The sequence below is a fragment of the Diabrotica undecimpunctata genome, chromosome 4, assembly GCF_040954645.1.
Source record: "Diabrotica undecimpunctata isolate CICGRU chromosome 4, icDiaUnde3, whole genome shotgun sequence".
NCBI classification, from domain to species: domain Eukaryota; kingdom Metazoa; phylum Arthropoda; class Insecta; order Coleoptera; family Chrysomelidae; genus Diabrotica; species Diabrotica undecimpunctata.
In genome coordinates this window covers 149,618,135-149,634,893 of record NC_092806.1, presented here as the reverse complement: position 1 = coordinate 149,634,893, position 16,759 = coordinate 149,618,135, and positions in this window count along the sequence as shown.

Here is a 16,759-nt window from a genome sequence, read left to right as displayed (position 1 = left end):
GGTGTATGGACAAATCACGAATGACATGCGACAAATGCTGTGTTCATCTTTACTTTTTGAATAAAATTCATGAGACTTTTGATTTTCTGTCAGTATTTAAAAAAAAAATTATCCAATATTTTTACTCCATTTTCTCATAATGTCTTCAAATAAGGGCATCTTGTAGTGCCTAAGCTGTGAATTTTGAAACTCTGAGGCTAGTATTAAAAATTCACAAAAAATCATTCTGTTGCAAATGTTGCAAATTTCAATTAAAAACATTTAATTCGTAAACAAAAGGGTTAAATTAAGTTTTTCTCTATGAATGTATATTATTATTTAGAAATATTAGTAACACGAGATATTTAACGGTATTGAAAGTAAGTTGTTCAATACAATACCGGTCCACTATAGTCGTTACAGTGTTACATCATTTACAGCGTTAAATTAGCGTGATAACAATTCTGTTTTGTAAAACGATGAAAACGCCGTGTTGCTGTAATAAGATCCTAGATAACGAAAAAATGAAAATCTGCAATGTACAAAAAAGAAATAACATGGTAGCAGTCACGAAAACATCGCCAACGTGGTGGATTTCATCTAGAGTCCGAAGAAATCGAAGAAAGGCGAATTTATGTTGAAGACTCGACCTGAGGTGCCCGGCAGCAATCGTACAACCGTTTGCTAGACAACTCAGAATGTATTGCTTACAAGACTTTAACAAAAGAAAATATGTTTACCTGGGGTATTGCATAGTTAATGACTTTTATTGTCTTGTAACCAAATAGTGCTTAACAAATGTTTTGTAGAAATAGATTTACTACAAGTAGAATGTTCTTGATATGATTTGTTTGTAAGTTTTTTTCTAGTCAAAAATGTACGAATTATCTTTTGATATCTATTCGATCACTATATAGATCATTGCTTAATGTATCTAATTTACTCTAATTTTTAATGTCAAATATAGCGTTTATACAGTCTAATTTTGCAAAATACCACCGATTTGCCTATTAAACATTTAGATTTAGGTTCTACTTATCATCTTGTTTAATATCAAAATATTAACCAGATATTTGTAAAGTGCCTCATGTCTTTAGTGTTATATTTGTTTATAATAATATAATATTTGTCCACGTTTGTCCTACTATAAGACACGAAAGTGTTTAGATATTAGCTTTGCAATACATATCAACGCGTGGAGGATGACCTCAAAAGGAAAGACATAAATTTAGCAGCAGAACGTTGAAAAAGAGGGTGGTAAATAAATCATGTACTAGTAACTAATTTTAAACGTATTGTTACTCCTTCTTCTTTACGTGCCATCTCCGCGACGGAGGTTGGCAATCATCATGGCTATTCTGATCTTAGATGCTGCCGCTCTGAATAGTTCCATTCATGTGCATCCGTACCATTCCCTCAAGTTACGCAACCATAAGATTCTTCTCCTTCCTACACTTCTCTTGCCCTGGATTTTTCCTTGTATAATTATTTGAAATATGTTGTATCTTTCATTATGCATAACATGCCCCAGATATTGCAGCTTACGTGTCTTGATGGTTTCCAATATTTCCATTCTTTTGTTGACTCTTCTCATGACTTCGTTGTTTGTTACATGCTCGGTCCATAATATCTTCAGGATTCTTCTATACACCCAGAGTTCAAATGCTTCCAAATTTTTAGTAGTCAACGCGTTAAGTGTCCATGCTTCTGTCCCGTAAAGTAGAGTTGAGAAAATATAACAACTTGCTACCCAAACTCTCATGTCTAATTTTAGTTCTCTTGCACAAAGTACCTTTCTCATTTTATTAAAGTTTATTTTTGCTTACTCTATTCGAACTTTAATATCTTTGGAGTAATCGTTTATGTGATTAATTATTGTGCCAAGATAATTGTAGTTTTCAACAGTTTTCCCAATTATCTTGTTCATTAGCTTTTGGAGGCCTTGGAGGTTGTCTGCTATCATGATAATATCGCCCGCATATATAATGTTGTTAATTGGTGTTCCATTGACATTTATTCCTGCTGTTTCTCCCTCAAGAGCTCTTTTCATAATTTCTTCAGATTAGGCATTGAATAGTAGTGGTGACAGTACACACTCCTGTTGCACTTCTCTTTTAATTCTGAACCCTTCTGATGAGTGTTCAATAATACGTATGTGTGCCTGCTGTTTATAATATCTCTCTTTGTCAACCATTTTCCATCCACTCCTGAATGTAGGTCTCTCCCAATTGCTTCCATCTTTCTCTATCTTGCGCCAATCTAATCCACTGTTTGCCTGCCACTGTTCTTATGTCATCTACCCATCTTTTTTGAGGTCTTCCCGTGCTTCTTGTTGTCGTCCTTGGTCTCCATTCTAGAATTCTCCGTGTCCACCTGTTGTCATTATATCGGGCTACGTGACCTGCCCAGCGCCATTTCATTTTTGCAATTTCTTCCACAATATCCCTAATCTTCGTTCTACGTCTTATCTCGGTGTTTCTAATCTTGTCTCTTAGTGATATTCCAAGCATGATTCGTTCCATTGCTCTTTGCGTTGTTTCTAATTTTTTAGCAGATTTTTTGGTAAAGGCTACTGTCTCCAAGCGGTAAGTACAAACTGGTAGTATGCATGTGTTACACACCTTTTTCTTTAAGTTTACATGAATGGAGGTGTTTTTCAAGATATATGCTAATTTGCCGAAAGCGCCCCATGCCAGTTGTGTTCTTCTTTTAATTTCAGCATCTTGATGTGGTTTTCCTAGTTTGATAACATGACCTAGATATACATAATGTTCAACATTTTCTATGGTATGATTTTGTATTGTTATATTTGTCTGGTCTCGGCTCAGTATTTTTGTTTTGTTGTAGTTCATTTTTAAGCCTACCGCTCCTGAAACTGCATTTAATTGTTGTAACATATCATTTAGTTCTTGGATATTATCGGCTATTAAAACTATGTCATCTGCGAATCGCAAGTGGTTTAAGTATGATCCGTCGACGTTGATACCCTTATTGTTCCATTCTAGTTTCTTAAAAATGTCTTCTAGAGCAAGGGTAAATAGTTTGGGAGAGATGGTGTCTCCTTGTCTTACTCCCCGTTGTAGTCTTATGGGATTAGTTTTTGTGCTTTCGTCCAGCTTTATCTGCATGGTGGCATTTTCATATATGTTTTTAATTATGTTAGTGTATCTTGAATCTATACGTGCATTTTCTAGAGATTCAAGCACTGCCCATAATTCGATGGAATCGAATGCTTTATGGAAATCGACGAACGCCATATGAATTGGAACATTATACTCGGTGCATTTTTCTATCAGTGTTCTTACGGTGTGCAAGTGGTCTATGGTACTAAAATGTTTTCTGAATCCAGCCTGCTCGATAGGTTGATAGAAATCGAGCTTATGTGTTAGGCGGTTGGTTATGATTTTAGTTAGTAATTTATACAGATGTGAGAGCAAGGATATTGGTCGGTAATTCTCGATGTTTGCTTTGTCCCCTTTCTTGAATAGTAAAATGACTTCGGAGTTGTACCATTCTTGAGGAATCTTTCCTTCATCAATTATTTTATTAAATAAAATATTTAATACCTGTTCTATTTTTCTTCCACCGATTTTCAACATTTCGACTGTAATTTTATCCTCTCCCGGACATTTATTCGTTTTTAGTTGATTTAGGGCCATTCTTATTTCATAGTCGGTTATGTCCGGTATTTCTTCTGAGCCGGTTTATAATATAGATTTGTTATAATTCGAAGGTCATTGTATTGTAATTGTTTGCTTTAATTTTATTAATTAGTTTTGCGTAAATTACCTCTTTGTGACGGACTTTATCGAAAGCCTTGTTGTAATCTATGAAACAGACGCACATATCTTGGTTCATATCCGGTTTATATCATATCCAACTGGATTAGTACGTTGAATGCAAAGAGGGCTTTACGGGTACCTTCGCCTCTACGGAATCCAAATTGGTTTTCTTCAATATCCATATCAAGTATTTGGTAAATGCGTTTATGGAGGATATTTAAAAACATTTTAAGTGTGTGAGACATCAGGCTTATGATGTGGTGGACGGTGCATTCTCCAGCATTTTTATTTTTTGGGAGACAAATAAATGTTGAGGTCAACCATTCATTGGGTATGTCACCTGACTGATAAATTTCAATAAAGAGCTTAAAGAAGACATCCATGTACTTATTTTCTATTATTTTAAGGATATCAATAGGCAGTTGATCTGGCCCCGGACTTTTTCCGTTTCTGGTGTTCTTTAGTGCATACAATATTTTCTTTCTTTGTAACTTCTATACTTGTTTCTCTGTCCGCGAAAGATATGTCTTGTAGATTTCCTCTTTCGTCGTCGAAGAGCTCTTCCATATATTCTTTCCATCGTTTTAGCTTTTCGTCAGTCGTTATCATAGTATTTCCATTTGTATCTAAAAAAGTTGTATTGTGGTTTCTTTTTGGAGCCCTGTCATTTCTTTAACCTTTTTATGTAGGTTGAATAGCTCGTATTTGTTCTAAAGATCTTCTATCTCTTTACATTTTTCCTTATAGTAAGTTTGTTTTGCCTCTCTTATCATTTTTCTGATTTCATTGTTATTGATTTTGTAATTGTGACTGTCTTTATTTTTGGCTTGGTTTCTTTGGTCCACCCTGCCGAGTCTTTCGTCGGTAATCCAGTTGTCTCTCTTTCTTATCGGTTCTTTCATTGTACTTCGGATAGTGTCAATATTTGTCTTTGGGATGTGGTGAGTTTTATTAAACAAACAATACCTAGCAACCCTTGCAGGTAAGCCAATTAGACGATTGAGCCCGCAGTTACCTTCAAGTAACCTTATAGAAAAAATAAATGTACAGTACACGGGCTATCGAAGAAGCAAAAGCTCCAGGGGGTGAAACTATTCCTGATCCTAAGCATAATCATCCTGCCCGATCTTATACACCTCTACTTCAAATTTAACTCTGTGTTGGGGGTTGTGTTTTATTTTTTATAGATGAAATCTACCCCTATTCAAAAATAATTCTAGAATTTTATTTTTTTTCTTCTTCTTGCAGTACTCTGTCCGATTATCGAACGTTGGGCATCATATTGGCAATAAAAACTTTGCTTGCGATAGCTCGAAATAGATTAGCGAATATCTTTTGATACTATTCTCGAAGACTTTGGTGACCGTATATTCTTTTTCAACTAGGGCCTCTTATTCCGACGATATTGCCGTGTATTATGGGGTGTGGAAGATTATACTTCTCTAGATGTCTCAATAGATGGCCAAATATTGTAACTTTCAAAATTTTATTGTTTGTGTAGTCTGTATATCTGAGATTGTTAGCAATAATTCCGGTAATTTCATTGCCTGCTTCTTCATCTAAGGCTTCTTTGAAGATAAATTCGGAGTAGATAAAATACACCCGTCTCATTCAACGTCGTATCTCCACACTGCTTTCATCGTGTTCTGGCCAACTCTTATATTTGCACATTAATGCCAATACAAATTTTGGATAATAAGTAGGTCTTCATCATTAATGCCTACCTGTTGCAAGACACCCATCAGTGTGTCGTGAGGGATCGGGTCAAAGGCATTCTTGAAGTCGACAAAACACATACACACCGATTGTTCTATATCTTTACATCTTTGAACCATGACCTGCAAACTAAATAATGCCTCTTTGGTTCTTCTTAATCTTTTGCCACATGCAGTAATTGTTCTGCATTTGATATCTGAGTCTATTCACAAATGTTTTTTGACAAAGAAACGGCCTTCTATTTTACCTTAAAGGATCAGTTTCGGTTCTTTATTATATTTAAATTACAGCTAAATTTAATAAATTTAATAGCATCAAATTACAGTACAGGATATAATTTATGACTCATTTAATGATTTCGCTCCTAAAAGCCACATCCAAGAATAGTCATAATAAATTTAAAGAATATCTTAAATTTCACGAATTTATTTTAATTGAAAATTCGGATATATATTGTACTTCTAGGATTTTATCAATATATAGCAATATATATACCAATTTTGTTTTATTTTCTGAGTATGGAGATGCTGGTCCATACCTCGACCCCTTTCAGAGAGACCAGGTTATTTTTAAGAAATGGACTGTTAAAGTTGTGAGAGCTATAAAAAGCCTATATGAGGGAGTGGACAAAATCAACCCCAATAATATACCTAAGCACGCCATGACCCACTTTCGTTCCTAAAAAAGAGACTAAGAAAGCAATAATTAGAAATGCCTAAGGAAACAATATCAAAATCTTAAAACGAAAGACTGGTTATTAAAATAAAAAAATCAGGGAGAACGGAGAAATCCGAGTATATTCAATCGATAAGGTCTCTTAAAAGTATTCACTGCAAATCATTTCGCGGCATATGTAGAGCATTGGAAAGGTATTCTTTAATATCATCAGATGCCCGGAAGGCTCCAATTAAAATCCTATAGACAAACTTCTAATACAGTAAGAGCTTTGGTAAAACTTATTGTAGCTATAAGAACCTTGAGTTTATCAGAGCCAAATACGAGGTTTATCGATTATTCTTCTTCTTCAGTGCCTTATCCGGTTCGGATGTTGGCGATCATTAAGGCTATCATGGTTTTGTTGACTGCTCTGCGAAACAGCTTCGCTGAGGTCATCCCAAACCATTGTCGGAGATTTTTCAACCACGAGATACGACGGCGTCCCGGTCCTCTTCTGCCAAATACTTTACCCTGCATAACGAGTTGAAGAACTCGATATTTTTCTTCGTTCCGCATCACGTGGCCGGGGTACTCAAGCTTACGTTGTTTAATTAAATTAAGCTTCTTTTTCTTTTGTCATGCGCTGTAGGACCTCAACGTTGGTGACATGGTCCACATAAGATATTTTTATTATCCTTCTCTATATCCACATCTCGAAGGCTTCGATTCGTTTTTCAGTGGCTTGCGTCAGTGTCCAGGCTTCAACTCCATATAGTAACACTGGAAGAACGTAGCACCTCACTATCCGCATCTTGGTTCCCAAACTGAGATCACTGCAGCACAGCAAGGATCTCAACTTAATAAATGTAGACCGTGCCATTTCAATTCTAAATCTAACCTCTTGAGCGTAGTCCCATTGTACGTTGAGGGTAGTTCCGAGGTAAGTGAATCTGTCGACTCTCTGGATCTCTTCGCTACCTGCCATTAGTGCCCCGGGATCTAAATTTGTACGGCTGACAACCATGAATTTAGTTTTCTTAATATTAAGGTTCAGTCCGTATGTTACGCTCACAGTTCGCACTCGGTCTAGTAAGGCCTGCAAATCGTTTAGGCTGGTTGCTAGTAACTCATCGGTGTAGCGGATATTATTGATGTATTCACCGTTCACTCAGATTCCCATGTCTAGGTTTGTGAGGGCTTCATTAAAAATCTCCTCAGATTGAAAAGAGTCGGCGATAGCACACATCCTTGCCTTACTCCTCGCATGATCTTCACTTGGTCGGTCAGCTGGTCTTCGACCTTGACTTGAGCACGCTGGTTCCAGTATAAATTCATGATGATCCGAATGTCCTTCTCATCCAATCCTACTCTTTGCAGTGCGGTGACCATCTTCTGGTGCTGACAACGGTCAAATGCCTTGGCGTAGTCAATAAAACAAATATAGACATTACAACTGACATCACGGCATCTCTGAAGTAGGACTTGTAAGGTGAAAAGTGCTTCACGTGTACCCATGGAATTGCGGAATCCGAATTGCATTTCACCGACATTTTCTTCGCCTTCTTTCGCCTTCTTTCTTCATCTATCGATTATTGGTGGATAACTAATATACAATCTGCCATTTTGACCAGCACAGTGAGATGTTTACGTATATGTGTATGTATATTTTGTGTGTGTATGTGTATGTGTATTTAAGTGTACATTTTTGTTTTATGTTATTGTGTTATTGTTAAATTAAAAAATCTACACTACTTAATGACATAGCTGCGGTTCGTGTCATGTTCTCAGTTGATTAGCGGGTGTTTAATTGGTTATACCTTATTCACATCTGTCTGATCATCATATCTGTTTTGTGAAAGTTTATTTTACGCCACAAATCAAAAATATTGCTTGGATTCTTCCTTTGAAGGCATGGCAAATCAAAAAGTAATGTGTCTAGTACAGCTACTCTAAACTTAGTCGTTCAGATTCAACGTTATGCTGTAGGTGTACCTATATGTGTGGACACTGAATGATAAACAACACAAATACATGCAGAAAAGTTGCCTATGTCCAAATTTTGGTACAGCACATTAAGAAGAGAAAATTGTTCAGTTGTATGTAAACAATAGCAACCTATATTTTATATTTCCTAATACAGTTTTGGAATTAACCAAATAAAAAGTAGGTGTACAACCTACGGTATTTAAACCGAGCTTATTCTGCTCTAAGCACGAACTTATCGCCCTACCCCCATAAACTAAAAGTACGAGACATCAATATATTCGCGATAGTCGATCTCCTGTCACATATTTGCTTAAACGGTCTCGATCTTTCAGCCCAAGAGCCAGCCAGCGCTGGCGTAATATGGTAGCCTTCACATAATTCTGCTGATAAAGGGACTGGAAGTGAAAAACACGAAAGTAAAGTGTCCGTATCTGTTGAGGATCAGATAGATCTTTTCACTCGTTGGAGGCAAATAGGAAAAAATGACTCTCGCTGGTGTGCCTTGACAAATTCTGAGATGGCCGATTAGAAGTGCTGAAATAAAATAAGCACTACATAAACAAAGGTAATATACATGGTGAGTTATAATTATTGGGTGACAGCAAGGATTGGGTTACTTGGACCGAAATATGGCCATGGAACCAAACATTACTTTATAAATAAAATTTATGTTTGAAAAAGTTGTATGTAAAAATGGTAAGATAGATTTAATTAAGTTCTAATGAAGATATAATAATTATCCAGTGGAAGGATCATGCCATCGTTCACGTGGCTTTAAATTGTTATCGCCTTCAACCTACAAAATCGGTATTTGTAAAATTAATGTACATCCTATTAACTGTTTCAAATCTTCTGAAAACAATATATAGATCCTCTCAAAATGTTAACATTTTTTTATTAATAAATGTTTAAGTTTAAATTGACGTTGTTGATTTTTTATTACATTTATATGGCCATGTTCCAAAATTGGTACAAAAAAATTTTTACACACAGGGCTATTGTGAACAGTTTTAGAATTTTTTGAATATTTTTCTATAAGTTCAGAACATAAAATTGAAATGTAGGCGCTATGAAATTTAAAAAATTAAGTTTGGCAGCAAATGGGTTATTATTTAATTTATGAATGCAACTTATTTGAGAAATGCAAACTGTTCCTAAGAGAAAATAAATCTTGGAGCACTTATCAATTGCCAACAAGTGCTGTTTTGGACTCAAAGATTTTGACTCTAATAAAAAGCAATGAAAACAGTTAACAATCAATGATAAAAGAAAAGAATACAAATCAAAGTGAAAACAACATAAACATAATGCATAAAAATTTGCTAACTAAATATGATAAAAGGATTTAAACCTGGAATGAAGAAAAAGATCAGTGCAAGAATATTTGAAAAGATCACTAGTGGGACAATAATTCTGGAGGGAAATTAAAAATTACGGAATTTCGGCCTCGCTACTAGAAGAACTAAGTCATTTAGAACATTTAGCCAAATAAAAAAGGTACAAGCTAACTCCTTCTCGTAAATGACAGCATAATAAGCGCACTGTGTGCTTCTCGAGTAATTAATCTCCTATATCGAAATCTTTAAACGTTTATACAAAATACTCCAACACAACTTTACATTACGCTTTTTTGTCGTATTTAAATTTGTTTAATCTATCATTAACCACTGAAGGATGAGAAAAATTACACGTCACTCATTTGTTGTCATTTAAGTTGGTGTTGTGTGACAAATTATAACAAATGGATAGAAGCGGTCCGTTGGTGGTAACAAAAAGTATCATCATATTTGGTTAACAAAATGGTAAGAGATTTACTTTTAACATCTTGATAAATTGTTGTTCCTTTAAAAGTTATGTATGATGTCATATTTAACAAAGTTCACTCTAAAATCTGTGATAAAAGATTGAGTGTTTTAAGAGTTTACGGATATGTCGTAATTTCTGATTTTCTATTGGCTACTAGCAAAAACGATAATTTTGATATATATATATATATATATATATATATATATATATATATATATATATATATATATATATATATATAGATATATATATTGTTCTGAAGCTATTTTCTTGTGTCATGTTAGAGTAATTATTATTTAAATGGAAATTAGCCACAATTAAAGGTTAAAGTACGTTTATTGAAGTTTCAATTTCCACTTCGGAAATCGTTCTCAAAATACAAACAGTAGTAAATTTAATTTACTAATGTTTGTACTTTTATTACAATTCCTTAAATGTATAATCCATAGCTATAGTGAATAGTTGGAGGGACGATGTTATCGCTGGAGGGATGATGTCGACTTATCGACAAGCCCCACAATATTCAGTGAAATTTGTGACAAACGATTTTATAGATAATAATACAAAAATGTTGAGAACCAAAGTAATTACTTATTAATAATGATTCTGAACTTCTTCTTCTCACCGATACAAAACACAAGCGACCATGTAAAATGGATGCGCAAGAGTGGACAGTTCAGATATCGTGTCTACTGGCGACATCTGTTACACATCAGAGGAACTAGAAGGAATTAGTAAACTAATCCCATAAGTCAAGTAGCCCCGGTCTTTTCTACTTATATTTTATATACCTCATTGAAATGACATGTATTTTATGTTTACGTTTACTAAATATGGTTTAGAATAAAAATAATTATTCTTATCTTAGAAAATCTAGAAAATTACGCGTAAAATTAAAAAATGTATGGGGTAAACATCCAAGTGGGGTCCAATAGATCCCCACTTGGATTTGATTTGATTTGATTCAAAATAAATTTTATAGTGTTGTCTAGTCTAGCATTTATATACACTACAGTTGCATTAGATTCACACAAATCATAGTATTCAACGGTTTAAATATCATTAGTTATCAGCAGTTATCAATAAGGTAAAATATTTTACTACTTAACACGCTTAATATATTTTACTATCATTTTAATTTCTGCCATGTCCAAGTATCGCAGCATGACCAACGCAAACCACCACACTTATAAAGAGATATATCCCGGAGTATGTCACCTTTCACGTACAATACGTCTTTTCTATGGTACAACCGTGCAGGAGACATACGTTGATAAGATAAAGAGCAAACTGTTGTATTAAGCCCTAACAAGAGAAAGATATCTCGCTACGTAAATCATCCATACACGACCATATACGGAGCAGATGTGAAACGTGTCCCCCGATGCTCTGAATTTAAAATAGTTTAGTAATGGCACTCCTTTTGAGTTATAGAGGGCAATTCAACAAAATCGGACCATTTTTTAAAGTAGGTATTGCTGCTGTTTATATTTGCATCCATTTAACTTCGTTTATGTTTTTAAGCAATACACAAAATTCGAACACCTACAATTAAAAAAGTTGTTGCCAAAACTCAAAATCGGAATTTAATATTGTATGTCTTGAAGATTGGGCTTTAATAGTGGAATTTCCGTAGCGGCCAATCAAAAAAAGCGATACATTTGATGTCATAAGAATCGTAAAAAATGGAGACCTATTTTAACAGACGAAGATAAATTTTTGCTAGATACAAAGAAACATTAAATGTTATCTCCTTGTTTACAGAAATGTAAAGATACGCAATGAAAAGATTTTTCTGATGAAGATCGAAAAAAAAATATGGAAAGATTATTGGCACACTAACTATGGCCAGCGACGAGTATGGCTCTCGAAACATTTGCCCAAAGGCGATGGAAACACTGTTAAAGTTTGTTGTAATTTTTTATTACGCATTTTGGGTTATACAAATGATTCAGGTATTACCGAATTGCTCCTTTGGGCACAGAAGTGTACAGTGCAATGAAACGTGCTCCTTTGGGTACAGCTGTAAAAGAAAATAGACGCAAGCATTGATTATAAACCACACCATGTGTGGTTTATAATCAATGACGCAAGTATCAAAAAAAGATATTAGACCGAGATATAATTAAAGCACACATTAAAAGCTTTCATTCAATTGTAAGTCATTATAGACGACATAACGCACCGAACATTTATTTAAAGGTATTTACCCAGAGACTTATCAATTACTTTAATATTTTCAAACTTTCTAGAAAAACATCCTGGCTATTGTTCGATATAAATGTATAGGTTTACCATTAAGGAAATGCACATTTCTTTAAAAACGCCAAAATCGGACAAATGTCTAGAGTGTGAAGTTTTCAAAAACTTAGAAAAGGAAGCAGACAAGGAAAATAAAGAAATACCTCCGAAAAGTCTAGACAATTATAAAATTCACATTGATAAAGCAAAAAAGGCCAACGAATTCTATAAATCCGATGTAGTTCTTGCAAAAACCTCAACAGCACATGTAAAGTTAACATTAAAGATGCTTTTCTGCCAGAAGATTAGTATGTTATAACGAAACATTTGCTCCTAACTATAAGGAGTCTGGGTTAAGTAGCTACTGCGTAGTTTGGCACGAAGGAATGGCTAGTCGAAAGACACCCAATATCGTTCATTTTTACAGTTATAAATAGAGAACGTGATTTTACAAAATTCATTTTTTGGGCAGACAATTGTACTGCCCAAAACAAAAATTGGACGATTTTTTCTGCATTGACTGTATTTCTCAACTGTCCAGATTTATCAGTAAACGAAATAAGTATAAAATATTTAACTAAAGGTCACACCCATATCTCAGCAGATGGGTTTCATAAAAATATTGAAAAGAAAATACATAAAGTTGGAAACGTATACGATTTTAATGATTTGAAATATGTTATCAAATCTTTAAGAAAGGATCGTTTCAAAATACAATTCAGATTTCTGCCTTAATCTGAGCCTTCTAAAAATTGCAAGGCAAAGCAGACGTTGATAAAGATGTTAATAGAGACATGGGGAATTTAAAATTTGCATTCCACGACATGTCTCCTCAACTAAGCAGAAATCATTAGCGAATTGGTTTCTTGTACTCATACAGAGTATATCCGAATAAATGAAAAAGACAGACAAGACTTGATTTCACGTACAAAGCGTATATGTATCTGTTTATACGTATTTCGCCTTAATAAGGCTCATCAGAACAGCTATTATTCATATGCGTTCTCAACGTAAAAAATAAATCTTTCCTGTCTTTAAGAAGCAACACTAAAATGGCTTCAAAACGGACGCAATAGCGACATCTGATAATAAATTCGTAAAATAGTTTCGAAACACAATTCAGATTTCTGCCTTAATCTGAGCCTTCTAAAAATTGCAAGGCAAAGCAGACGTTGATAAAGATGTTAATAGAGACATGGGGAATTTAAAATTTGCATTCCACGACATGTCTCCTCAACTAAGCAGAAATCATTAGCGAATTGGTTTCTTGTAGTCATACAGAGTAGATCCGAATAAAATGAAAAAGACAGTCAAGATTTGATTTCACGTCCAAAGTGTCTATGTATCTGTTTATACGTATTTCGCCCTAATAGGGCTCATCAGAACAGCTATTCATAGGCTTTCTCAACGTGAAAAATAAATCTTTTCTGTCTTTAAGAAGCAACAATAAAATGGCTTCGTTATGGACGCAATAGCGACATCTGATAATAAATCCGTAAAATAGTTTCGAAACACAATTCAGATTTCTTCTTTAATCTGAGCCTTCTAAAAATTGCAAGGCGAAACAGACGTTGATAAAGATGTTAATAGAGACATGGGGAATCTAAAATTTGCATTCCACGACATGTCTCCTCAACTAAGAAGAAATCCCTAGCGAATTGGTTTCTTGTACTCATACAGAGTAGATCCGAATAAAATGAAAAAGACGGTCAAGATTTGATTTCACGTCCAAAGTGTCTATGTATCTGTTTATACGTATTTCGCCCTAATAGGGCTCGTCAGAACAGCTATTCATAGGCTTTCTCATCCTATCCTTAAGGCCTAAGCCTATCCTTAAGGCTGTAGTTCCTGTAATGCCGCTCAATCCAAGATGTTTTTGGGAAAATATTTCTGTAAATAATGATTCATTAGAGTTAATAACGTCTTTTAAAGAAGATTAACTACTAAGAACGATAATATAATTTTTTTTTGAAAATAAAAGTTTTTCTAAATATATACTGTGGTTTTGTACTATTTTTTTAAATATGAATTTAACCTCCGGTAAAATGTAAAACACAGTATCTGCTTTAAACTTGGTTAAACTACGAATTTGTAAAAACGGCAACCTCACAAAATATTTTAAACGCATTTACAGTTAAATAAACAATACTTCACTTAAATAGTGTTTATAGATAAGTACGGCGAAACTTTTAAAGTTAATTGCGTTTTTCTCGAAAAGTATATGTCTGCAGATATTGTGTTTTACATTGGGGCAGCGGAACAGTATCCCCATATCACCTCAATCTGTAAGTATGGATCTAAAAAGCTAAAAAGCTATTTAATAAAGCACCTGTTTACACCTGTAACATTTTTTTTAATTAATATATTAAATTAATTTTAATTCCTTTTACCCATGTGGATGATACGTTGATGGTCGTGTTTACGATCAGAAATTTTTATTGGGAAACTACCGAAATATGACTGAAGAATCTACCTAAGTATTTATTTAAAGACGCCGGTCTGGCGAATCCTTAGTTAATCCTTTTCCGCGTTCTTTGTCATAAATTCGGTAATTGTCGTCGAACGCCCGTTGTAATGTTTTTCGGGAAAAACCTAATCTAGGAGATTTGATATTTCATCACGTTGGTAGGTAGAAGTATAGCGTTATGTTCAATGTTAGTTAAAACTTTTTACCTTCTCAGAAATACATACAACTGGCCTATGATTTTTGAGTGGAAGATACCCTCACCTTTTCTTGGATAGTTTGGTAAAATTTTAGAGGAACCAAGTTACTTACCGGTGGGCATTCGTCGAGTTAAGACGCTTAACTCACATTATCGTATCTGCTACCTTACCGTCTCTGTGCATACACTTGTTTATTAGAGTTTTTTTTACCTTACACTATATTAGATTAAGTATAGTTGTAAAGCACCTTTAAGGGTAATTAAATTCAGTGTTTAATACCAGTATAGTATTAACTTCAGTGACTTAAAGCAGCAGTCGTCAGGAATTACCGTAAGTTACTATAATCTAAGTATCTCCACTTATCTTGGCGAGTAACATGGTATAGCACCATATCATCTTCCATTACCTAGACGTATCTAACGATCATACATGTCTTCAAATGTAGTTGAGAGTAACTACTGAATTTTGCATTAAATTTAAAGAACAGTCAGTATTTTGTTACGAATCAAATAATCGACTTATCCAAGTGCGGTTTGGTTAAATTTTTATGTTTTCACTTTAGTAACTTTTTTGTATTTTTGTAAATTTAAATTTTATTAATTTTTGTTATCTTTGGTTTTTGTTATAATTTTTTATTCATTTTTTTGCTGTAATATCTCGAGATACGCCAAAACTTTATTTGTGCATGCTTGTATTATACTTATATCTTTGTAAAGGTATTTTCTAATTATATTTCTACCTATTTTTATATGTATACCTACCACCACTTCATAGTTGTTTGTGTATTTTTATTACTTGTGTTGCATTCAGCAGCGTCATAATTTTGTTGTTGAATATATTGTTATTGTTTTATGTATGTATTTTATTTGTCGACTCCTAACAAAGTTCCCTGATATAACCATAACTCTAAATATTTGCTTTTTACCTTTAAATATAACTATACCTTTGACCAGTAGAAAGATCAGGCTGATTAAGTTTCGTAGGTAAGTAAGTGTAATACCTTATATATTTATTTTTTGTTATGGAGAGTGTTAACCAAATTTATTTAATAATTAAAAGTTGATATTTTTTCTTGGGTTTGATCTCTGAACCTAAATATCTTTCCTTATCTCTTTTCTTTTCTAAGGTTTCTTATTTTCTCCTTAAACCTAAAAAAATTAAGTGGCGCCCTGTTCCCTATCTTATCTTATCTTTGGTAATTATACCCATCTATCTTTTTGTTTATTTCTGTATCTTTTTCTAATATCTCCTATCGTATCTTTACTTATTTCGTCCGTTGGACCCATTCCTGGTTCCAAAAAGCTAGTTTCGAACCCACGACTCGCTCTCCACCAACCATCTGGCTGCCGTCCGCAGTGTCTCCATTGGTGACCTTTCTAGCACCATCCAAAAAAGGTTTCCGAGGTTACACTGTTCGAGAACTGGAACAATAAATGGAAATCCACACCATCAAAGCTTCAGGAGATGAAAAATAAGATTGGACCATGGCAACCAACCGAGGTATCCAGACGAAAGCAAATAATTATCTTCCATTTACGACTTGGACATACCCAATTTTCTCATGAAGATTTGTTTAGGAACGAACAACGCCCAATTTGTGATGAGTGCGGTTCGCCCCTTACGGTAAAACATGTGCTAGTGGAAAAGTGCGAAAAGTTCAATCGTACCAGAGTTATATACCATTTACCAACCTTAAAGATACCTATTTTAAATTTAGAAACACTATAGATAACCTACTTTTGTTTTTAAAAGACTTTAATTTAACTGTTACCGTTTCGCTAATAACCTTATTAAGTTGAAGCGGGTTTTTGCAAATAAAAAAAATTGTCAGAGTAAAAATCTAAGTAAATTTTGTTAAGCTGGTTATTGAGAAAAGAAGCAGTAAAGTATTAATAAAGTACTACTCGGTATGAAAATAAATGAAGGTA